Source organism: Pseudophryne corroboree, chromosome 9, assembly GCF_028390025.1.
Source record: "Pseudophryne corroboree isolate aPseCor3 chromosome 9, aPseCor3.hap2, whole genome shotgun sequence".
Classification (NCBI taxonomy): Eukaryota; Metazoa; Chordata; class Amphibia; order Anura; family Myobatrachidae; genus Pseudophryne; species Pseudophryne corroboree.
The window spans coordinates 212,834,610-212,860,293 of record NC_086452.1 but is presented as its reverse complement, the minus strand read 5'-3'; the positions used below and the strand labels follow the sequence as shown (position 1 = coordinate 212,860,293).

The following is a 25,684-nucleotide window of genomic DNA, read 5'->3' as shown; positions in this document are numbered from 1 at the left end:
AGAGACCACATCAAGTGGCAACCCGTGGAGACGCACAACATGCAGCATAAATAATTCAGACAGGCGTCTGGCCGATGGCAGCCCAACCAGTGGAACGAAGTGCGCCATCTTCGAAAACCTGTCAACGACAACCCAGATAGCTGTCATCCCCGAGGATTTGGGCAAGTCCACCACAAAATCCATTGAAATGTGGGTCCATGGCTTAGATGGGATAGAGAGTGGATGTAATGGGCCAACAGGAACCCCTCTAGGAGTCTTATTTCGGGCACAGATGTCACATGCCCGAACCCACTGATCCACATCCTTAGCCACCGAGGGCCACCACACCGCCCTAGATAGCAACTCCCGAGTTCTGGCAATACCCGGGTGACCTGCCGACTTCTTGGCATGGAATTCCAGGAACACTCGCTGTCTTAACCTAGGAGGCACAAACAAAAGACCTACCGGAAGGTCTGGAGGAGCCTGCTCCTGTGCTCTAAGGACTAATGATAAGAGGTCCTGGGTAATGCCCACTTTAATACATGTTGGGGACACAATGGGCAACGGCTCCTCGGTGGTCTCCTGGATTGGAGCAAAACTCTGCGAGAGCGCATCAGCCTTGATGTTTTTTGACCCAGGGCGATATGTTATCAAAAAATTAAAGCGAGCAAAAAACAAAGCCCATCGTGCCTGCCTGGCATTGAGACGCTTCGCTGACTCTAAATATGCCAGATTCTTATGGTCGGTGAGAATTGAGACCACAAACTTAGCCCCCTCAAGCCAGTGTCTCCACTCCTCGAGTGCATCCTTAATAGCCAACAATTCCCGGTTACCCACGTCATAATTCATCTTGGCAGGCGAAATTTACGGGAAAAGTAAGCACAGGGATGAAGGCGATTATCAGACACTCCCATCTGAGAAAGCACTGCCCCAATTCCCATCTCAGAGGCATCCACCTCCACCACAAAAGGACGCTCTGGATCTGGGTGTCGCAGCACCTTGGCCGATACAAATGCCCTTTTGAGACGGGCAAAAGCCGCTTTAGCCTCACAAGACCAGTGAGCAACATCCGCCCCTTTCTTAGTGAGTGCCACCAAGGGCGCCACTATAGACGAAAATCCAGCGATAAATCGTCTATAAAAATTTGCAAAGCCCAGGAAACGCTGAAGCGCCTTCAAACTAGTGGGCTGCACCCAATCCAGGACTGCCTGTACCTTGGAACCCTCCATTTGGAAACCTTCTGGGGAGATAATATATCCTAGAAATGCGATTTGCTGAACTTCAAATTCGCACTTCTCCAGCTTCGCCCCAAGCCGGTGGTCTCTGAGTTTCTGGAGGACTAAGCGTACATGCTTCCGATGTTCCTCGAGGGAATGGGAGAAGATTAGGATGTCATCTAAGTATACAACTAAGAATCTATCCAAATATTTCCTGAGCACATCATTCATGAAATCCTGGAAGACTGCCGGGGCATTACAGAGCCCAAAAGGCATCACCAAATATTCATAATGCCCTGAGTGGGTATTAAAGGCAGTCTTCCATTCATCCCCCTCTCTTATTCGGATTAGATTGTACGCACCGCGTAGGTCAATCTTAGAAAAAATGGTGGCAGTACGAAGCTGGTCAAACAAGACCGAAATGAGGGGCAGTGGGTATGAGTTTTTAATCGTGATACGGTTCAATTCCCTGAAGTCGATGCAGGGTCGCAACGAACCGTCCTTTTTACCCACGAAGAAGAACCCCGACCCAACTGGAGACTGTGAAGGTCTGATAAATCCCTTAGCCAAGTTCTCCTGAATGTACTCTGCCATAGCCTGAGTCTCAGGACGTGACAGGGAGTACAACCTGCTCTTGGGAAGCTTAGCATTTGGCAACAAATCAATGGCACAGTCATAGGGGCGATGGGGAGGTAGTACCTCTGCAACTTTTTTGGAGAACACGTCCGCAAAATCTGCATAACACCCTGGCAATCCTGGCAAACTTAGCTGCGAGAGCCTGACTGGAAGGCTCAAGCAACTCCTGAAACAATCAGTACCCCAACTAAGAATCTCCCCAGAGACCCAGTCAAATTGAGGATTGTGGGCCCTTAACCAGGGTAACCCCAACACCAATGGGGCAAAAGTACAGACAGTCACATAAAAGGACAATTTTTCAGAGTGTGTGGCTCCAATAAACAAAGAAATCTGGCTAGTGCAAGAGGTAATTTTACCTTGGGATAATGGTTCCCCGTTTAACCCACAAATCTCAATTTCTGATGCCAAGGGTACTAAGGGAACAGAGTGTTTCAGGGCGAATTGGCGGTCCATAAAAACCCCGTCGGCCCCACTGTCCACAAAGGCCTCAGTCTTGACAGTTTGACCAAGGATCTTCAAGGTCACCGGAATGATAAAAGTCTTCTTGGGAAATTCTGACTTCTGGCCTGACAGGATATTTCCCATCACTCTCAGGCCCTGAAGTTTTCCGGCTTTTCTGGGCATGATACTACCACATGACCTTTATTCCCACAGTACAAACACAACCCCTGCTGTCTCCTCCGCGTCTTCTCACGCGAGGAGAGGCGGGTAGCCCCAATCTGCATAGGCTCCTCAGAAAATTCCTCAGAGTCTGAGGTTCCCTTGGGAAAGAAGGAAACCTCAGTCTCCCTTTCAAGCCTACGCTCTCTCAGCCGTCTATCCACCCGGATGGATAACTGCATGAGCTGATCCAAGCTATCAGGCAAGGGATATTGTACCAGTTGGTCCTTTATCTGGTTAGAAAGACCTCTTCGGTACTGGTGTCTCAGGGCTGGGTCATTCCACTGGGTATCATGGGCCAACCTCCGAAACTCCGTACAGTAAACCTCAACTGGCCTTCGCCCTTGCTTAAGGATCGAAATCTGAGCCTCGGCTGAGGCCGTCTTGTCAGGGTCATCATACAACATGCCCAGTGCCGTAAAAAAAGCATCAACACTTTTAAGCGACGGACAGTCAGGCTGCAACCCATATGCAAAGACCTGTGGGTCTCTTTGTAGCAAGGAAATCACTATGCCCACCCGCTGAATCTCCGACCCAGAAGACTGAGGCCTAAGCCGGAAGTATAGCTTGCAGCTCTCCTTGAAACAAAAGAACTGCAAGCGATCTCCAGAAAAACGATCCGGGAGATTTACTTTCGGCTCCTTAACCCCTGAAGGTGCTGCTGCTGCGGGAGCTCCGCCAGCGGCCTGGGAGGTGTGCATTTTAATGGACAAATCATTAAATTGTCGAGTCAGGACCTGCACCTGATCGACCACCTGTTGCAACGTATTTTGAGGGGTATGCTCCATATTCCCACAAAATTTCAACAGGAGTATTAGGCTGCTGAATATGTTATGCACACCAGTGCCTGCAGGAATGTACTGGTTTCAGAACTGTTATGCACTCCAGTGCCTGCAGGAATGTACTGGTGTTTGAACTGTTATGCACACCAGTGCCTGCAGGAATGTACTGGTGTCTGAACGGATAGGTATGCAAAACAAATGAACTCACAGACAGACTGGGGAATATGACATTACATACACAGAAGGTGATAGGGTAACAAAATACACACAAAGTGAACAGAGAAGCCCAGAGGCTAAGAAACTGGGTGTCTCCCTAGTATTAGTAATGCTCAGATGGGAAAAGCAAGATGTTGTGTTTTAATACGTAGAGAACCCGAAATGCTGTTGCTAAGGGCAACAGCAAAACCCTAAAGGGTTACCAACGGGTGTGGCAGTAAACTCCTTGGTCAGAGATGGAATGATAGACACAAGGAGAGTCTCCACAATCCTAATTCTTACTTGCAGTGCACAGGTTCAGCTTACTGCCACTAAACTGACACCTGACACCTTGCACAGTGAGACAGGATTTAGGCAGGCAAGTCTTAGAATACAGCCGCAAACTTGCTAAGTTCACAGAGTAGTAATAGAACCCCAGCAAGTTAAACGACTGACTCCAGTCTTACTGCTAGGTCTGGATTGGCAGAGTGTAGTACCAAATCCCCAGGCCTATTTGCAGTAAGCAACAACAAATACAAAGCTACACAGTACTGGCTAACTTTCAGGAACTGACTAACCAACAAAGATTCAGCAGCATCTGCTTAACCTGAGAAGAGGCCTTATAAAGCAGGTGCTGTCCACGCCCCACTCAGACCTCACAGACTGTGAGCACAAAAACCAGCACCGGATCCCCTGCCGTGCACAGAGCCTGTAACCACTGCACAGCAAAAGACCCGAACCGGAGTATCAGCTGCGCTCAGGTTACTCCGCTAGCACTTGTCTCCCGGTTGCCATGACGACGTGGCAGCACAGGGCAGGAGACCCTAACACACACCCCTTCCTGTGCTGCAAAGGGCAGCATTTTTCCCCCTCTGCAAATGGCCCGGGCTCCTGCCAGACCGCTCCATCAAACTTGTGCCTGGGTAATATGTACCAGCTCCCTCTCTCTCTCTATGTCCCTGCTCCACTCTCGAAACATTTTCAAAAACTAGAGATTTGATTGGGTTTGCAATTTCACACTGTGCAAATATGTAAACATTGTAAACATTGTGTTTGATTTCCTAATGCTTTAGAGACAACCGTTTCAATAACACATATTTTAATGTTTCTCTCTATTTAATAGACTGATATACATTTTGAATGGATACAATGCATCCCAATGAAAGTACAGAATGAGGCATGCTCTCCACCATGAAATAGAAGGTTTCCTTTTTACGTGGTGGAAGCATACCTCCCAACTATCCCGATTTTCACAGGACAGTCATGTGTTTTTGGGACTGTCCTGATGTCTCACCCGTGGTCAACAGTGTCCCGTGGTGGTGGTGCTGGGGGCAATTTGGAGGTTCCCTGCCACTCGCTGCTCTGTTAGCAGAGCAGGGGTGAATAGACACAGCATCTATTCACGGGACACAGTGGGGGACTGGGGGCATGCCAGTAGCTCATAGAGCACTGGGCATGCCCCCACAATAACAAAAATGCGGGGCATGGCTTGCAAGCATGTTATTCCTATGAAGCCATGCCTCCTTTACCTAGGCCACACCTCATTTTTGGATGTCCTGACTCTAATGCTCCACAAGTAGGGAGATATGGTGGAAGTGACTGTAGCCCATTCATGACAGCATGGAACCACCCTAGAAATATGCTCTTTATCTTAATTTACGTTCATAAGCAAGTTGGGCATGGGTCCATATGCAGTCTCTGTGTGGGTTTCCGCATGGATCCCGAGTAGACTCTGGCACTGTGTCAGATTCTACTGCACATATCTTCTGGAACATGTCATATTACCTGTGTTGTTTGCATCCCCAGCCCTTGAGAAGTAAATATAATCTATAGGTGCAAGGTGTGTCCCGCACACTGCACCTATTATAGGTACATCCATGAAGCTGGATCCACAATGTTGGTCAGAACACTAATCACATCGAAGTGTTGCTCCAACACTACAGCATGTACCAATTTGGCCTTTTAAATTAAAGGTGCATCCCTGTTTCCAGAAGAATCAATTAGGAGTTAAGACACGTATAGTACATGACATAGACAAGGGAATTAGTATAGAGATGACCTGTTAAGTACAAATGCAAAGTGATACAATCAGAGGTGTCACTACTTCTGGAGACACCTGGTATGGATAATACAGCCCCACATGCACCAGAGGAGCGCAATTCCAAAAAGGGGGGTGTCCTAGCATAAAGGTGGTGTAGTTACATGTGAAATCCTCATTTCTCCTGACCAGGGTCATGGCCATGCTGGGGGTATGGCTTCATGGGGAGCCCCCCATTTGCATCATTCTGGAAGTGTGCCCAGCGTTCCTGGAGATGTTGGGCTTTTCCTAAAGACTCATCTCACTGTATTTTTAGCTCCTCCTCCGTGACAAGACCTGAACACTGCAGGAGAATGTCACACTGCAGCAACTGGCTCCCTTTTACTGCAGAGGAGCCGGCATTTGGCTGTCACCCCCTCCAAGGGTGACACCCGGGAGTGCTCTGCACCCCCATAGTGATGCCAATGGTTGCAATACTAGGGATATTGAGTTCTTGCTTTGGATCTAAATCTACTTTGTGTTTTGGATCTGTATTTGTTTTGGATCTGTTTTTTGGTTTTTTTGAAATCATAAAAACAGCTGAAATCCAAGAATTTGGGCCTTTTTTTGTCCCTACGATTTTATTAACCTCAATACTATTCATTTTCACTCATTTCCAGTCAATTTTGACCACATCATAATATTGTTTTTATCAAGCATCGGATCTTGCAGGTTTTGAATTCCATATAAGTGAGCCGCATCCGGGACTTTGCGCGATTGCACTCCCTTAGCCATGATGTCTGCAATAAAGTGGAAATGTATGATGAATTAATACAAAAATGAGTAGTGTTTATTGGTAAAAAAAAAAAATAATTTACATGGTACTACTGTATATACATTGCGTAAAGCTGGATGAACTGATCCTACATTGATTCAGTAATGTACAGATGATTACAGCATCTAAAAATATATATTGTACAATATATAATATTCTCATTGTTTGTACTGTGGTCAAAATTGCCTGGAAATTAATGATATTGAGGTTAATAATACTGTAAGAACCAAAAAAGGCCAAATTATGTCATTTTAGCTGTTTTTGTAAAAAAAAAAACATGAAACCAAAATCAGCAAAAACACAGGTCTGACACAGATCTTTATTAATAACTAGATCAGGGGCCCAAGGGAGGGAGTATGTATGTATGTAGTGGAAGGAATGATTGATTAGTAATTTCATATGATTTGTTTGATTTTAAAAATGTAATCTAATAATTAGGGGCAGTCTTTAATGCGTAGACTACCATTGCCTCTCCTCTCAATTGTTTATTTTATATATCCAGTATCAACAAACATGAACCAAGTGGGGTACAGCACACACTACAATTTGTACAAAACATGTACTACCTACAGTGTCACAATATGTGTCAAGGACAATAATCTAATGCTATGGTTTTGTCAAAGTCGAAAAATATTGCAGTACACACATCACGTACAAACTACACACAGATGACCACCGTGCCTGTACTTGTCCTGCCGTGCGTGCGCATATTCACAATTTGCGTATGGTCACTCCCGCGGTCCTGCGCATTAGCGCTTGGTATGAGTATTTACAGTAGAGTTTGTGAACGCATGGAAAAGCCATCAAAACACATTACATATTTAATCCAAATAGTGCACAATGTACACATAGTCTCCCTGCACCACACCAGCAAGTTACAACAGTTTAAATGGTATCAGAACAAAGGGATTCACCTTTACAGGATAGGAGGGGACAGAACAAGGTTATAAGGTGGTGTGTGGTATCCTGCTGTAGGGTATTTTAAGGGTAACATTTCGGTGTTGGTTTGCAGAAGATTGCACGTTCCTGCGAATAGTTATGTGCAGGAGCAGAATATAGATATAAACTAGATTTACTGTACATTAGGTATGCGGCGGGAACCCAGAGGAGACCACCCACAAGTGCATCTGGAACAGACATCGCTCACCTATTCAAACCAATCTATGACCTCTCCTGTACTGTAAATGATCATCCCTGTGTCCAATGGACAAAGAGATTACAGTATCCATTGTGTTAAGTTTTGGAAGATTGTATAAAAGGAGCCAGCTGCAGGCCTGGTCACACAAGACTCTAAAGGTTATCTATCTAGATGACTGAGGACCAGACTGGGTAGTGTGGCAAAAACCAAACATATGTACCATTGACCATTGTTATTCTATTGTATTGTATTGCTTTTGTTATTGTAACCCCCTTTCAGTAATAATATGTTGTGGTGTCAGAACCCGGCATTTTAAATACAAACTGGTGTCGTGTTTTCCTTTCCCTGCTAAGGTTATAAGTGTATTACTATCGCATGCATAGCTGTTAAGGGTTCACGGTGTATCCTTGGGTGTGTACGCGCTGAGTGTACTTTGTACTGCCAGCGCGGCGTTTGTACGTAAAGTACGTACACAGTACGGGCTCTGTACGCTAATGGTGTAATAAGTACGTAGGTTGAGGATTAAGTATAGCGGCCGCAGCGGCTCCATTTAAAGTATATGAAATGTCTTTTTAAAGTGTTGCTTTTAGTCCTGTATGTAAATCAGCATTTACAGTTTAATTTCACAAACACTGTCGCACAATACGTGTATGAGTACAAAATAATAATATACTGCGGTCTGACCGTCAGTGTCAAAGTACTTATGAAAATAAAATAAAAATTGTATAGTACACTGCGCTACAGCACAAACATTAAAAATATATTTTTTATAATTTTATTTTTAGGCTTTTTGTTTTTAGCGGTTATTATTTTAATTTTATACTGGGACGGAGCCCCTGGATGTATGCACAGATCACCCCTTTCAGATACAGCAGACAGAGCACTCCTCTCAGATACAGCAGAGAGAGCACCCCTTTCAGATACAACAGACAGAGCACCCTTGGACTGATACAGCAGACAGAGAGAGCGCCCCTTTCAGATACAGCAGACAGACCACCCTGCCTGGACTGATGCTGCAGAGCACCCGCCCCACAACCCAGAGCACAGCAGAAAAAGCACCCGCCCTACACCAGACAACATAGTACTGAGATGGACACGTCCGTCCAGTACACTCTTTGCAGCTGTAGTGAAGATGGCGCCAATCACCAGGGACCTTTATAGAATCTAAAACCCACGAGTATCCGATATACACTCCGTTTCTGACATTTATGTAAGTGTGATCTCACTCCTGCTCTTTACTCTTCACACCAGCATACAGTCTTCATAGGTGATGTACTGTTTCCCTGCTTCTAGTTGCAGCTGCCATCTTGATGTTGCTCAAGGTTGCTGTAACCCCTCTACACTGCCAAGTCATCTCTCACTGGCAAACGCCGTGGTTACATAAGAAGGCAGCAAGCAGGCCAAACTGTATGTTAGGGTGAGCATTGGCTGCCCAGGTCCCCCGGAAATGCTACTGCTTACCATCATAGAATTTTGTAACAGGTTTTATTGAGGCATCTTGATTTTCATTTCAAATATCTGGAAATGTTGTATGATTGAATCTCTTGAGGGTAATCTAGGTGAAGATGAACCTGGTAAAGGAAGATGCGGACGGGGAAAATAGAAACAATGAATAGTGGACATGTGACTATGATTATGGGAAAATTCCCTTAATAATAAAAGTAAAATATTAAGTACCCCAGATTTCAAACTATCATTCCTTTTATTTACATTTTCTGATAAAAAAGAATGAATAAAAAGTACTTTCTTCCCTGAATCTCTATAAAATGTAAAAATCAGCTAAATTAATTTTCCTATCTTTAATAGTCAAGAGGGTTTCCATGTCACAGCTGATTGTTCTGACCAAGTGTTGAATATGATGGCACCTAGCTCTGTCATAGGTAAACCAAACCTGCAGAAATAAAGAAATCCTGACCTGGTTTGTCAAACACTGCAGAATGCAGAATTGAAGGCAGAATAATTGAAAATAATATTTTTTATATGTCCTACTGTACTATTGCTTGTTCAGAAGTGGCCACTTGATAATACCTTGAATTAAATTTAAGATATAAGGGAAAACATAAAATGTCTGTAAGCATTTGTATTGCTATCATATTAAAGAGATGACAAATAACAAGATAGTGCAGAGATATAAACAAAAGAGTCCACTGTGGTCATGGAGTTTTTACCATACTCCTAATCTAGCACATATTGAAAAAGATAGTGACCTCAGAATGGCGCTGATGATTTTTTACATATAATATTTAAAACACCTGAATCACCAGTCCAGTCCAAATGGGATAAACCGTTTCCTCTTTGTAAGGCTCTCAATTCCAATTGGGTCAGTGTAAATAAGTAGTATTTCCACTTTTCCCACATGTTCTTGAAATCTCAATAGCATAGCTAGCAATAGTGCATCAGAGGTTAACAAATTTATTCACTTATTGCACTCACAATTTATTCATAAAAACATAGCATATAAACCACATTTGGGGTATCCCTATGGAGACGGCTTGCTTCCCCATACAAAAGGCCTACCCAGCCAGTTGGTAATGGACATGTGAGAAAATGGTCCTGGACACCAAAGGATCGCAAAGGGTAATGGTGGAAAAAGTCCATGCTGTCAATCCATCCATAGGTCAGTTACAGCATCACCAGCTTAGCATGTTTCGGACCAGTGGGTCGTTCATCAGAAGCATGGTGACAGAGCTCCCTGGGACGTATTACCTACAGCATATTGGAACTGGGATAGGTACCAGGTTTGACCCTAGCTATGCCAAACTCCTCATGCCATTCTGTGAGGAAGAGAATATTTGGCATTGTGGTCAGCTGGAGGCGAGCCTGGTATTATGGCAGAAGTATATATAGATGATGTCCTTTACATTTGAAGGGGTTCTGAAGAAGATTTTCATAATTTTAGTCAAGCCCTGAATATAAATTATTTTAATATAAATTTATCCTTAATGTATAGTAAGATCAATATAGTTTTTTTTAGATTTACATATATACATAAAAGAGGGTAATATTCAAACAAAAACGAGTTTTATGGTAAGAATTTACCCTTGTTAAAACTCTTTCTGCGAGGTACACTGGGCTCCACAAGTCTGGACAATGGGGTGTAGAGTAGGATCTTGATCCGAGGCACCAACAGGCTCAAAGCTTTGACTGATCCCAGAATGCACAGCGCCACCTCCTATATCACCCCGCCTCCCAGCACAGGAACTCAGTTTAGTTAACCAGCCCAATGCAGTAGCAGGAAAAGAGACGACAACGGTTAGCAGCCACATACACCACACTCTCACGACAAGAGAAGTGTCAGCGGCTAATGCCATATCAACCCAAAGAAGCTAAGTGCGTCATGGTGGGCGCCTTGTGGAGCCCAGTGTACCTCGCAGAAAGAGTTTTAACAAGGGTAAGTTCTTACCATAAAACTCGTTTTCTGCTGCGGGGTACACTGGGCTCCACAAGTCTGGACAATGGGGATGTCCTAAAGCAGTTCCTTATGGGAGGGTATGCACTGTAGCGGGCACAAGAACCCGGCGTCCAAAGGAAGCATCCTGGGAAGTGGCAGTATCGAAGGCATAGAATCTTATGAACGTGTTCCCGGAGGACCATGTAGCCGCCTTGCACAATTGATCAAGGGTCGCACCACGTTGGGCCGCCCAAGAAGGTCCAACAGACCGAGTAGAATGGGCCGTAATATGAACAGGAGCTGACAGACCACCTTCACATAAGCATGCGCAATCACCATTCTAATCCACCTGGCCAGGGTCTGCTTGTGAGCAGGCCAGCCATGTTTGTGAAATCCAAACAAAACAAAGAGAGAATCAGACTTTCGAATAGAAGCAGTTCTCTTCACATAGATATGGAGAGCCCGTACCACATCCAAAGACCGCTCTTTGGGAGACAAATCAGGAGAGACAAAAGCTGGAACCACAATCTCCTGATTAAGGTGGAACGAAGAAACCACCTTAGGCAAATATCCGGGACGAGTCCTAAGAACCGCCCGGTCACGGTGAAAAATCAGATATGGAGAACTACAAGACAAGGCACCCAAATCCGACACTCTTCTAGCAGAGGCAATAGCCAGCAAGAACCCCACCTTAAGGGAAAGCCACTTAAGGTCGGCTGAACCAAGAGGTTCAAATGGAGGCTCCTGCAATGCCTCCAAAACCACCGACAAGTCCCAAGGTGCCACAGGCGGGACATAGGGAGGTTGGATACGCAACACACCCTGAGTGAAAGTATGAACATCAGGTAAAGTCGCAATTTTTCTCTGAAACCACACCGACAAGGCAGAAATATGAACCTTGAGGGAGGCCAGACGCAGGCTTAAATCTAGGCCTAACTGTAGAAAAGCCAAAAGTTTAGCTGTACTAAACTTGGAAGCGTCATAAGGGTTAGATGCGCACCAAACAAAGTAGGAATGCCAGACCCGATGGTAAATCCGAGCAGAGGCCGGTTTCCGAGCCCGCAACATAGTTTTAATGACCTCTTCAGAAAAACCCTTAGCTCTTAAGACGGAAGCTTCAAGAGCCACGCCGTCAAAGACAGCCGGGCTAGGTCCTGGTAGACACAGGGGCCCTGAACGAGGAGGTCTGGGCATTGTGGAAGTAGAAGTGGATGCTCTAACGATAGGCCTTGCAGGTCTGAGAACCAGTGCCGTCTGGGCCACGCCGGAGCTATGAGAAGCAGGATTCCTTTTTCTTGCTTGAACTTCCGAATTACCCTGGGCAGGAGTGACACCGGAGGGAACACATACGGCAGCCGAAACCTCCATGGCACTGCCAGCGCATCCACGAATGCTGCTTGAGGATCCCTTGTCCTTGCTCCGAAGACCGGAACCTTGTGATTGTGTCGAGACACCATCAGATCCACATCTGGAAGACCCCACCTTTCCACGAGGAGTTGAAATACTTCTGGATGGAGGCCCCACTCGCCGGCATGCACGTCCTGACAACTGAGAAAGTTCGCTTCCCAATTCAGGACTCCCGGAATGAATATTGCCGATATTGCCGGTAGATGGCGTTCTGCCCAACATAGAATCCGTGAGGCTTCCTTCATTGCCAAATGGCTTAGAGTGCCACCTTGATGATTTATGTAAGCCACTGTGGTGGCGTTGTCCGACTGTACTTGAACAGGACGGTTTTGAATCAAATGCTGGGCTAGGTTCAACGCATTGAAGACTGCCCGCAATTCCAGAATGTTGATCGAGAGGAGAGATTCCTCCTTGGTCCACCGACCCTGCAAGGAGTGCTGCTCCAGCACCACACCCCAACCTCTTAGACTGGCATCTATCGTCAACAGGACCCAGTTGGATATCCAGAAGGGACGGCCTCTGCACAATTGTCGTTCCTGGAGCCACCAGAGCAACGACAGACGGACCTCCGGAGTCAAAGAGATCATTTGAGACCAAATCCGGTGAGGCAGGCCATCCCACTTGGCTAGAATCAGCTTCTGGAGGGGGGCGAGAATGGAATTGAGCATACTCCACCATGTCGAATGCTGAGACCACGAGGCCCAGCACCTGCATTGCCGAATGTATCGATACTTGCGGACGAGAAAGGAAGCAACGAATCCTGTCCTGAAGTTTCAGGACTTTCTCCTGAGACAAGAACAACCTCTGGTTGTGAGTGTCCAACAGCGCTCCCAGATGCACCATGCTCTGAGCAGGGACCAGGGAGGATTTCTTCCAGTTGATGAGCCACCCGTGGGCTTGTAGAAACCAGACCGTCATATCCAGATGACGCAGGAGAAGATCTGGGGAATTTTCCAGGATTAACAAGTCGTCCAGATACGGCAGTATCCTGACCCCTTGACGGCGGAGTACCACCGTCATCACCGCCATATCTTTGGTGAAGACTCGCGGAGCCGTTGTTAAACCAAAAGGTAACGCCCGAAACTGGTAATGGAGGTTGCCAATAGCGAACCTCAGGTATTGTTGATGTGACACTGCTATAGGAATATGCAGGTAAGCATCCTGTATGTCCAGGGAGACCATGTAGTCCCCAGGTTCCAAGGCCAGAACTATAGAGCGAAGGGTTTCCATACGGAACTTGGAAACCTTCACAAACTTGTTCCGTTACTTGAGGTTGAGAATGGGCCGGGTGGACCCATTCAGTTTCGGGACTAGAAACAGCGGAGAATAGTACCCCCGGCCTCTCTGAGCAAGAGGCACCTGTATTACGACTCCTGTATCCAGGAGGGTCTGTACCACCGAATGCAGAGTGTTTGCCTTTGTCTGGTCCGACGGGACGTCTGTCTGGCAAAATCCATGAGGGGGTCGGTTTTTGAAGGCTATGGCATAACCTCGAGTGATGACTTCCCGTGCCAAGGCATCTGAAGTGGTCTTCAACCATTCCTGGGTATACACTAGAAGCCGGCCCCCCACCCTGGGATCCCCAAGGGGGAGGCCCGTCCCATCATGCGGCAGGCTTATCGGTCTTGGCTGCTGGCTGACGGGCAGCCCAGGCTCTTTTGGGCTTCGGCTTACCAGGTTTGGAAGTGTGGGCCTGCTTATAGTACGCCTGACCTTTTGCTTTACCTGAAGGACGAAGGGGCGAAAGGACGTGCCTTTGGCCTTCGACACAGAAGGAGCTGTATTAGGCAGATGGGCAGTTTTGGCAGTAGCCAAGTCAGCCACTATCTTATTTAAGTCCTACCCAAACAGAATATCCCCTTTGAAAGGGAGTATCCCCTTTGCTGGCAAAACCACCGGGTACTGTGGGCGATATTAAAATCAGTTTTAAGAGAAAACCTGACCTGCGCCCATGCCCTGGTGATCTAGTGGGATCGCCTGTATCCACAGTGTCCACCGCCAGCGCGCGCGGCCCGCCTCCCACTGACCGCGCCGGATCGCGATAAAGACTGGGTCCCGCGAGCGGGACCCATTTACCACCTCCCGAAGGGCGGCCACGCGATCCTGGAGAGCCCCAGCCGTGTGTGTCTAACATGAAGAAATCCGGAGCCTCCGCTGTAGGTACCCGGCAACCAGGGCTCGGGAGTGTACAGCGCAGCTGGGGAGAGCTCGAGCTGCAGCAGTGAATGTCACAAGACATTTACCACAGCTGCTGCCCTTGAAGTCTTCACTTTTTACCTCATAAAAAGCTTTTCTCAGGGCTGCTTGGAGCAGCCCCTCTGTTAAGTGCCTGCTTACTGCAGCACCAACTGACAAACTGAGCTCCTGTGCTGGTAGGCGGGGTGATATAGGAGGCGGCGCTGTGCATTCTGGGAACAGTCAAAGCTTTGAGCCTGTTGGTGCCTCGGATCAAGATCCTACTCTACAGCCCATTGTCCAGACTTGTGGAGCCCAGTGTACCTCGCAGCAGAAAAAATCATAGAAAAACAACGGACTCTAATGAGTATATAGAAAGGGATAGCTAACACCACAGGAATTGGCTTGATGGGATCCATTACAGACAGTTCCTGAGAGTGAAAAGGAGATCTGTAATTCTCAAATAGCAGAAATATCTACCCGTTTTTTAAAAGAGGGATACAATTCAGACACCTTAGAAAAAGAAACAAAAATTGCAATAATAGAAAGATCAGAGTTGTTTAATGGTTAAAGATGAAGATCCCTCGCAGGATAAGAATAAATTTGAATGAGCTGTTTTTAACACATACAGTACAATTCATGTTTTAAGGAAATTTAATCTGTTTTTAAAAAGAATTGGCATATATTAAAACAGGACCCAATTATAGGCAAGGAGTTGCCAGAATTTCCAATTTTTATTTATAAGAAAGCTCCATCATTAAAGAATAGCTTAGTTTGGAGCAGTATAGAAGAAGATAAAAGGGCCAGTATTTGTTCCTGTGGTTTTCACCATTGCAGATCATAGGTTCTATTTAGTATGGAGATAAAGTACTAGCCAATCAGTGTCTACTTGCCATGTTACAGGCTGGGTTTGAAAAATGACAGTTATGAGCTGATTGTTTGGTACTTTATCTCCATCCAAGGTTTAGTAAATAGACCATGTTTGATGTGTAGAACTGATAAAAAAGGGGTGGTGAAATCCTTATTGGCGCTTCTAGTAGACCGATTGCTGCCTTCTCAGTCCAGCGGTGGACTTATCCCAGGTAGTCCAAAATATAGAACAGAGAAAACAGAGCCCCCTCTAAGCCAACTCGTTTCGAGTCAGGAGACTCTTTTTCAAGGATATAGAACAACCTTGGTAACCCCCTTTATGTAAGTCATGTGTGTTCATAGGAGGATATTGTTTCCATATTTGGCCTTAAAAGATAACTTCATACGTATTTTTTGACCACTCACATTGCTTAGTGAAGTACGTCAGCATATAGTGCTAAAGATTTTAGATCACGTACCTTTCATCTGTTCATCACGACATTACTACACATTGTGTACTTCTGTCTTATTTCTTATTTTTTGTATATTTTTGAGTTCTCCATCAAAAATTGGATACAGAATATCCTTGACAATTCTTCTGGATACGGCACAGCTAAGTATTTGTCCAGCACTCTCATATTCACCATCACTGCTTTAACGATAGCGCCATCTAGTCCACACCACCACAATTTTCTCTGATGTGTAGAACTGTAAAAGGAGGGGGTAAAATTAGTGAATTTACAGTGAATGGTCAAAAATACCCAGTTAAACAATTTATCACGTGTAATACACAATATGTTATTTACGCCCTGGAATGTATATGCGGTTTAATCTATGTGGGGAAAAACAGCAGAAATTTTATAACCCACTTTGCGGAACATATAACATCAGAAAGGGCTTGGATACTCACAGTGTCCTCTCATTTTAAAATTAAACACAGGTCCAAAGAGTGTTATATTAAATTATTTTGGGGAATAGAGTCGATCATTCCAACTTGGAGAAGTAAAATTTGGAGCCATGGTTATCCAGTACAGAAATGAGATGGATATACAAATTACATACGCTGGTCTCAAATGGGCTGAATGATATTATTTATATGTCCAAATATTTTTAAAAATGTATAAATTAAGATGGAAATCCTTTATGTATATTTTTATAAATGTCTCCAAAAATATTTTATATATTTTTATATCTCCATGTATGTTTCTGTATATACAGTATCTCCATGTATTTTATTATTTTGACCTGGGCCAATATGAGTTTACTAATTTATGGTTTTATTTTTTTAATTTTTTTATGTATATGGACATTGTCCGTTGGTTTATTAATTATGGCCAGAAAATAAGGAAACAAATAAGAAGCGCTATTTGCACAAAAACGTATGGTATACTGTAGGATCTGAAACACGTGGGCCAATATTTACTAAAAAATCGAGTTTGTCCGATTTGTGTTTTTTTTTCTAAGTCCCAACACGGGAATTCACTAAGCACCAATCTCGGCAGTGTTTGGACTATTCGTAATGGTTTGATTTTCAAAGTTCAGAAATACGAATGAATAGACCATCGGTCAAACGCGGCTGTTATTTCATACAACACGGGTATTCACTATTCATTCGTATTTGGGTGTTAGTCTCTGAGTGCTCAATTGCGGTTGTATTTTTTTGCGATTCGTTAAAAAAAGCGGCAAAAAAATAGACCTGCTTTTTTCAGCATTGTTTACATGTGTTGCAACTCAAAAATCAATCACACCTGAATACGGATGCCTTTAAAAGGATGTTAGGCCCAATTCAATCCACCTCCACTCAGAAATGGCAGCAGGACTGTGGACCAGTGATATTTTGTGTGCTGTGGGATTCCTCAGACTCAGACATCAGCCTGTAAGTAACCAGGGCCAACAAACTGAACATGGTCAGCAGGTTGTATAGGTTACGCGGAGGCTGCGAGAGGCCTCGTTTTTTAAGGGGGCATTTAAACTTGAACGCATTGTCCGATGATATGGTCATACAGATGTTCCGTCTAAATCATAAAAACATTTTCCGTCTGTATGACCTTGTCAAACTGGGCCTAAACCCCGAGACAGCACGCTCTCGCTCTGTCTCAGGCCTGCACAAACTCCTAGCTGTGTTGCACGTTATGGCTACTGGCAGCTTTCAGGCTGCGTCTGGGGATGTCATAGCAATCTCACAGCCCTCATTTTCGAGAATATTAACACAGGTGATGTATACCTAACTACCTCTTCTTTTTTGTTTTTGTTTTAATTTCTCGGTGGCCTGTTCTGTCCTAAAATCTCATGTTTATTGTTCTTTCAAATATACACACAAGTGTTGGCTGTTTTGCCTCAATCTGCTTCCCTACCCAGGAGTCTCAGTGGCATTCCGTCAGGGTAGATTTCTATGAGCTGGCTGGCATGCCCAATGTGCTTGGAGCCATAGATTGCACACACATTCAGCTGAGACCACCTAGGGGCTGGCAGCACATATATACTAATCGACATTTAGAGCACTCCACAAATGTGCAGGTGGTTTGTGATGCAAATCTCAAAATAATGAGTGTTGTTGCTGGTTACCCTGGGGGCTGCCATGACTCCTTCATCCTCAGTCAGGCATCCCTCTTTGATAAGTTTGAGGATGGACAAATGCCAGATGGATGGCTACTGGATATGTAATTTGATATGTGTAGGCCTGCGTATACTTTGTCCAAATACAGGGGCAGATGTATTAACTTGTAGAAGGCATAAGGAAGTAAGAAACCAGTGATATGTGCAAGGTGATAAAGGCACCAGCCAATCAGCTCCTATATGTAAATGAACATTTAGGAACAGATTGTTCGCTGCCTTTATTACCTTGCACATATCACTGGTTTATCACTTCCTTATGCCTTCTACAGGTTAATACATCTGCCCCACAGTGTGCTACTTATGTGTTGCTGTATCTTAACATGAATCACATTACTATATCTGTCTTTTAGGTGATGGAGGATATGGCTGTTTCTCTTGGCTTCTAACTCCATTGTCCCGACCTGATACCCCTGCTGAACACAATTACAATCATGCACATAAGTCCACACGGAATGTGATAGAAAGATGTTTTGGTGTGCTGAAATCTAGGTTTCGGTGTCTGGATAAGTCTGGTGGCCTTTTGTTGTATAGTCCCTCGAAGGTGACTCAAATTGTGTTCTGCTGCTGCTTTCTTCATAACATGTGTTTGCAACAACATCTGCCACATGTTGAGGAGGAGGAGGAGGATGAAGAAAGCAGCCAGCAAGCAGAGGAATTAGAGACATCTGGTGATACTTGGAGTACAGATGTAGGGAGGCAGGTTAGGCAAGAGCTCATCACTCGCTATTTCTAAGGTAAGTTTGGTTTGCTTATTTCATTTGTTGTGTAATCATAAATAGATGTTGGCCCATTTTTATTTTAAACACCATTACTCAGAATGTGTCTGTCTCCTTGAGACATACAAACATACCCTCGCTTTATGCAAAACAAATGTCGCATGTGTATTGTGTTTATTTTAAAACTCAAAACAACAGATTATGAGTGGCATGCATTAAGTCTGGATAAGTGTTCGTAAACTTGCACTGCTAATTTATTAGAAGCACACACAATCCATTTAGTCTTTTACTTTATGATTGTGTGTTACGTCCTAATGCACACGTTCTCAAACTCGGCCCTCAGGACCCCACACAGTGCATGTTTTGCATGTAACCCAGTAGAAGCACAGGTGTATAAATTACTCACAGACACATTTTAAAAGGTTCACAGGTGGAGCTAATTATGTCACTTGTGATTCTGTGATTAGACCTGCAAAACATGCACTGTTTGGGTTCCTGAGGGCCGAGTTTGAGAACCTGTGTTCTAAATAAACAGCCCTCAACATATAATTAGAGATGAGCGGGTTCGGTTCCTCGGAATCCGAACCCGCCCGAACTTCAGCTTTTTTTACACGGATCCGAGCGACTCGGATCTTCCCGCCTTGCTCGGTTAACCCGAGCGCGCCCGAACGTCATCATGACGCTGTCGGATTCTCGTGAGGCTCGGATTCTATCGCGAGACTCGGATTCTATATAAGGAGCCGCGCGTCGCCGCCATTTTCACACGTGCATTGAGATTGATAGGGAGAGGACGTGGCTGGCGTCCTCTCCATTTAGATTATAAGAGAGAGAGATTTACTGGAGCTTAGGACTAGGAGGAGTACTGTAGAAGTGTAGAGAGTGCAGAGAGTTTACTAGTGAGTGACCACCAGACAGTGCAGTTTATTTGATATATCCGTTCTCTGCCTGAAAAAAGCGATACACACAGTGACTCAGTCACATACCATATCTGTGTGCACTGCTCAGGCTCAGCCCAGTGTGCTGCATCATCTATATATATTATATATCTGTCTGACTGCTCAGCTCACACAGCTTATAATTGTGGGGGAGACTGGGGAGCACTGCAGTGCCAGTTATAGGTTATAGCAGGAGCCAGGAGTACATAATATTATATAGTGAGTGACCACCAGACAGTGCAGTTTATTTAATATATCCGTTCTCTGCCTGAAAAAAGCGATACACACAGTGACTCAGTCACATACCATATCTGTGTGCACTGCTCAGGCTCAGCCCAGTGTGCTGCATCATCTATATATATTATATATCTGTCTGACTGCTCAGCTCACACAGCTTATAATTGTGGGGGAGACTGGGGAGCACTGCAGTGCCAGTTATAGGTTATAGCAGGAGCCAGGAGTACATAATATTATATTAAAATTAAACAGTGCACACTTTTGCTGCAGGAGTGCCACTGCCAGTGTGACTGACCAGTGACCTGACCACACTGACCACCAGTATAGTTAGTAGTATACTTATATTGTGATTGCCTGAAAAAGTTAAACACTCGTCGTGTGACTTCACTTGTGTGTTGTTTTTTTTTTTATTCTATAAAAATAAAACTCATTCTGCTGACAGACAGTGTCCAGCAGGTCCGTCATTATATAATATATAATATATACCTGTCCGGCTGCAGTAGTGATATATATATATTTTTTATATCATTTATCATCCAGTCGCAGCAGACACAGTACGGTAGTTCACGGCTGTGGCTACCTCTGTGTCTGCACTCGGCAGGCAGTCCGTCCATAATTGTATACCACTTAACCGTGGTTTTTTTTTCTTCTTTATACATACATACTACTACGACATCTCTTTATCAACCAGTCTATATTAGCAGCAGACACAGTACAGTACGGTAGTTCACGGCTGTGGCTACCTCTGTGTCTGCACTCGGCAGGCAGTCCGTCCATAATTGTATACCACCTAACAGTGGTTTTTTTTTCTTTCTTCTTTATACATACGTAGTTACATAGACATCTCTTTATCAACCAGTCTATATTAGCAGCAGACACAGTACAGTACGGTAGTTCACGGCTGTGGCTACCTCTGTGTCTGCACTCGGCAGGCAGTCCGTCCATAATTGTATACCACCTAACCGTGGTTTTTTTTTCTTTCTTCTTTATACATACATAGTTACATAGACATCTCTTTATCAACCAGTCTATATTAGCAGCAGACACAGTACAGTACGGTAGTTCACGGCTGTGGCTACCTCTGTGTCTGCACTCGGCAGGCAGTCCGTCCATAATTGTATACCACCTAACCGTGGTTTTTTTTTCTTTCTTCTTTATACATACATAGTTACATAGACATCTCTTTATCAACCAGTCTATATTAGCAGCAGACACAGTACAGTACGGTAGTTCACGGCTGTGGCTACCTCTGTGTCTGCACTCGGCAGGCAGTCCGTCCATAATTGTATACCACCTAACCGTGGTTTTTTTTTCTTTCTTCTTTATACATACATAGTTACATAGACATCTCTTTATCAACCAGTCTATATTAGCAGCAGACACAGTACAGTACGGTAGTTCACGGCTGTGGCTACCTCTGTGTCTGCACTCGGCAGGCAGTCCGTCCATAATTGTATACCACCTAACCGTGGTTTTTTTTTCTTTCTTCTTTATACATACATAGTTACATAGACATCTCTTTATCAACCAGTCTATATTAGCAGCAGACACAGTACAGTACGGTAGTTCACGGCTGTGGCTACCTCTGTGTCTGCACTCGGCAGGCAGTCCGTCCATAATTGTATACCACCTAACCGTGGTTTTTTTTTTCTTTCTTCTTTATACATACATAGTTACATAGACATCTCTTTATCAACCAGTCTATATTAGCAGCAGACACAGTACAGTACGGTAGTTCACGGCTGTGGCTACCTCTGTGTCTGCACTCGGCAGGCAGTCCGTCCATAATTGTATACCACCTAACCGTGGTTTTTTTTTCTTTCTTCTTTATACATACATACTACTACGACATCTCTTTATCAACCAGTCTATATTATTAGCAGCAGACACAGTACAGTACGGTAGTTCACGGCTGTGGCTACCTCTGTGTCTGCACTCGGCAGGCAGTCCGTCCATAATTGTATACCACCTAACCGTGGTTTTTTTTTCTTTCTTCTTTATACATACATAGTTACATAGACATCTCTTTATCAACATGTCTATATTAGCAGCAGACACAGTACAGTACGGTAGTTCACGGCTGTGGCTACCTCTGTGTCTGCACTCGGCAGGCAGTCCATAATTGTATACTAGTATCCATCTCCATTGTTTACCTGAGGTGCCTTTTAGTTGTGCCTATTAAAATATGGAGAACAAAAATGTTGAGGTTCCAAAATTAGGGAAAGATCAAGATCCACTTCCACCTCGTGCTGAAGCTGCTGCCACTAGTCATGGCCGAGACGATGAAATGCCAGCAACGTCGTCTGCCAAGGCCGATGCCCAATGTCATAGTACAGAGCATGTCAAATCCAAAACACCAAATATCAGAAAAAAAGGACTCCAAAACCTAAAATAAAATTGTCGGAGGAGAAGCGTAAACTTGCCAATATGACATTTACGACACGGAGTGGCAAGGAACGGCTGAGGCCCTGGCCTATGTTCATGGCTAGTGGTTCAGCTTCACATGAGGATGGAAGCACTCAGCCTCTCGCTAGAAAAATGAAAAGACTCAAGCTGGCAAAAGCAGCACAGCAAAGAACTGTGCATTCTTCGAAATCCCAAATCCACAAGGAGAGTCCAATTGTGTCGGTTGCGATGCCTGACCTTCCCAACACTGGACGTGAAGAGCATGCACCTTCCACCATTTGCACGCCCCCTGCAAGTGCTGGAAGGAGCACCCGCAGTCCAGTTCCTGATAGTCAGATTGAAGATGTCAGTGTTGAAGTACACCAGGATGAGGAGGATATGGGTGTTGCTGGCGCTGGGGAGGAAATTGACAAGGAGGATTCTGATGGTGAGGTGGTTTGTTTAAGTCAGGCACCCGGGGAGACACCTGTTGTCCGTGGGAGGAATATGGCCGTTGACATGCCAGGTGAAAATACCAAAAAAATCAGCTCTTCGGTGTGGAGGTATTTCACCAGAAATGCGGACAACAGGTGTCAAGCCGTGTGTTCCCTTTGTCAAGCTGTAATAAGTAGGGGTAAGGACGTTAACCACCTCGGAACATCCTCCCTTATACGTCACCTGCAGCGCATTCATAATAAGTCAGTGACAAGTTCAAAAACTTTGGGTGACAGCGGAAGCAGTCCACTGACCAGTAAATCCCTTCCTCTTGTAACCAAGCTCACGCAAACCACCCCACCAACTCCCTCAGTGTCAATTTCCTCCTTCCCCAGGAATGCCAATAGTCCTGCAGGCCATGTCACTGGCAATTCTGACGAGTCCTCTCCTGCCTGGGATTCCTCCGATGCATCCTTGCGTGTAACGCCTACTGCTGCTGGCGCTGCTGTTGTTGCCGCTGGGAGTCGATGGTCATCCCAGAGGGGAAGTCGTAAGCCCACTTGTACTACTTCCAGTAAGCAATTGACTGTTCAACAGTCCTTTGCGAGGAAGATGAAATATCACAGCAGTCATCCTACTGCAAAGCGGATAACTGAGGCCTTGGCATCCTGGGTGGTGAGAAACGTGGTTCCGGTATCCATCATTACTGCAGAGCCAACTAGAGACTTGTTGGAGGTACTGTGTCCCCGGTACCAAATACCATCTAGGTTCCATTTCTCTAGGCAGGCGATACCGAAAATGTACACAGACCTCAGAAAAAGAGTCACCAGTGTCCTAAAAAATGCAGCTGTACCCAATGTCCACTTAACCACGGACATGTGGACAAGTGGAGCAGGGCAGGGTCAGGACTATATGACTGTGACAGCCCACTGGGTAGATGTATGGACTCCCGCCGCAAGAACAGCAGCGGCGGCACCAGTAGCAGCATCTCGCAAACGCCAACTCTTTCCTAGGCAGGCTACGCTTTGTATCACCGGTTTCCAGAATACGCACACAGCTGAAAACCTCTTACGGCAACTGAGGAAGATCATGGCTTACCCCAATTGGACTCTCCTGTGGATTTGTGGCATCGGACAACGCCAGCAATATTGTGTGTGCATTAAATATGGGCAAATTCCAGCACGTCCCATGTTTTGCACATACCTTGAATTTGGTGGTGCAGAATTTTTTAAAAAACGACAGGGGCGTGCAAGAGATGCTGTCGGTGGCCAGAAGAATTGCGGGACACTTTCGGCGTACAGGCACCACGTACAGAAGACTGGAGCACCACCAAAAACTACTGAACCTGCCCTGCCATCATCTGAAGCAAGAAGTGGTAACGAGGTGGAATTCAACCCTCTATATGCTTCAGAGGTTGGAGGAGCAGCAAAAGGCCATTCAAGCCTATACAATTGAGCACGATATAGTAGGTGGAATGCACCTGTCTCAAGCGCAGTGGAGAATGATTTCAACGTTGTGCAAGGTTCTGATGCCCTTTGAACTTGCCACACGTGAAGTCAGTTCAGACACTGCCAGCCTGAGTCAGGTCATTCCCCTCATCAGGCTTTTGCAGAAGAAGCTGGAGACATTGAAGGAGGAGCTAACACGGAGTGATTCCGCTAGGCATGTGGGACTTGTGGATTTAGCCCTTAATTCGCTTAACAAGGATTCACGGGTGGTCAATCTGTTGAAATCAGAGCACTACATTTTGGCCACCGTGCTCGATCCTAGATTTAAAGCCTACCTTGGATCTCTCTTTCCGGCAGACACAAGTCTGCTGGGGTTGAAAGACCTGCTGGTGACAAAATTGTCAAGTCAAGCGGAACGCGACCTGTCAACATCTCCTCCTTCACATTCTCCCGCAACTGGGGGTGCGAGGAAAAGGCTCAGAATTCCGAGCCCACCCGCTGGCGGTGATGCAGGGCAGTCTGGAGCGACTGCTGATGCTGACATCTGGTCCGGACTGAAGGACCTGACAACGATTACGGACATGTCGTCTACTGTCACTGCATATGATTCTCTCAACATTGATAGAATGGTGGAGGATTATATGAGTGACCGCATCCAAGTAGGCACGTCACACAGTCCGTACTTATACTGGCAGGAAACAGAGGCAATTTGGAGGCCCTTGCACAAACTGGCTTTATTCTACCTAAGTTGCCCTCCCACAAGTGTGTACTCCGAAAGAGTGTTTAGTGCCGCCGCTCACCTTGTCAGCAATCGGCGTACGAGGTTACATCCAGAAAATGTGGAGAAGATGATGTTCATTAAAATGAATTATAATCAATTCCTCCGCGGAGACATTGACCAGCAGCAATTGCCTCCACAAAGTACACAGGGAGCTGAGATGGTGGATTCCAGTGGGGACGAATTGATAATCTGTGAGGAGGGGGATGTACACGGTGATATATCGGAGGGTGATGATGAGGTGGACATCTTGCCTCTGTAGAGCCAGTTTGTGCAAGGAGAGATTAATTGCTTCTTTTTGGGGGGGGGTCCAAACCAACCCGTCATATCAGTCACAGTCGTGTGGCAGACCCTGTCACTGAAATGATGGGTTGGTTAAAGTGTGCATGTCCTGTTTTGTTTATACAACATAAGGGTGGGTGGGAGGGCCAAAGGACAATTCCATCTTGCACCTCTTTTTTCTTTTCTTTTTCTTTGCATCATGTGCTGATTGGGGAGGGTTTTTTGGAAGGGACATCCTGCGTGACACTGCAGTGCCACTCCTAAATGGGCCCGGTGTTTGTGTCGGCCACTAGGGTCGCTAATCTTACTCACACAGTCAGCTACCTCATTGCGCCTCTTTTTTTCTTTGCGTCATGTGCTGTTTGGGGAGGGTTTTTTGGAAGGGACATCCTGCGTGACACTGCAGTGCCACTCCTAGATGGGCCCGGTGTTTGTGTCGGCCACTAGGGTCGCTAATCTTACTCACACAGCTACCTCATTGCGCCTCTTTTTTTCTTTGCGTCATGTGCTGTTTGGGGAGGGTTTTTTGGATGGGACATCCTGCGTGACACTGCAGTGCCACTCCTAGATG

General features: G+C 45.3%; 1 long non-coding RNA gene across 1 annotated transcript in view; it reads right to left on the bottom strand.

The window, feature by feature from the left end:
• Positions 1 to 5,402: 5,402 nt before the first annotated feature.
• The window catches only part of LOC134956902 (uncharacterized), a 35,130-nt gene continuing 14,848 nt past the window's right edge, over positions 5,403 to 25,684 (bottom strand). The window contains exons 2-4 of the long non-coding RNA XR_010186277.1: positions 15,761 to 15,989; positions 8,921 to 9,030; positions 5,403 to 6,286 (exon numbers count right to left, since the gene is read on the bottom strand). This is a non-coding gene — a long non-coding RNA (uncharacterized LOC134956902). The remainder of the gene's footprint in view (positions 6,287 to 8,920; positions 9,031 to 15,760; positions 15,990 to 25,684) is intronic.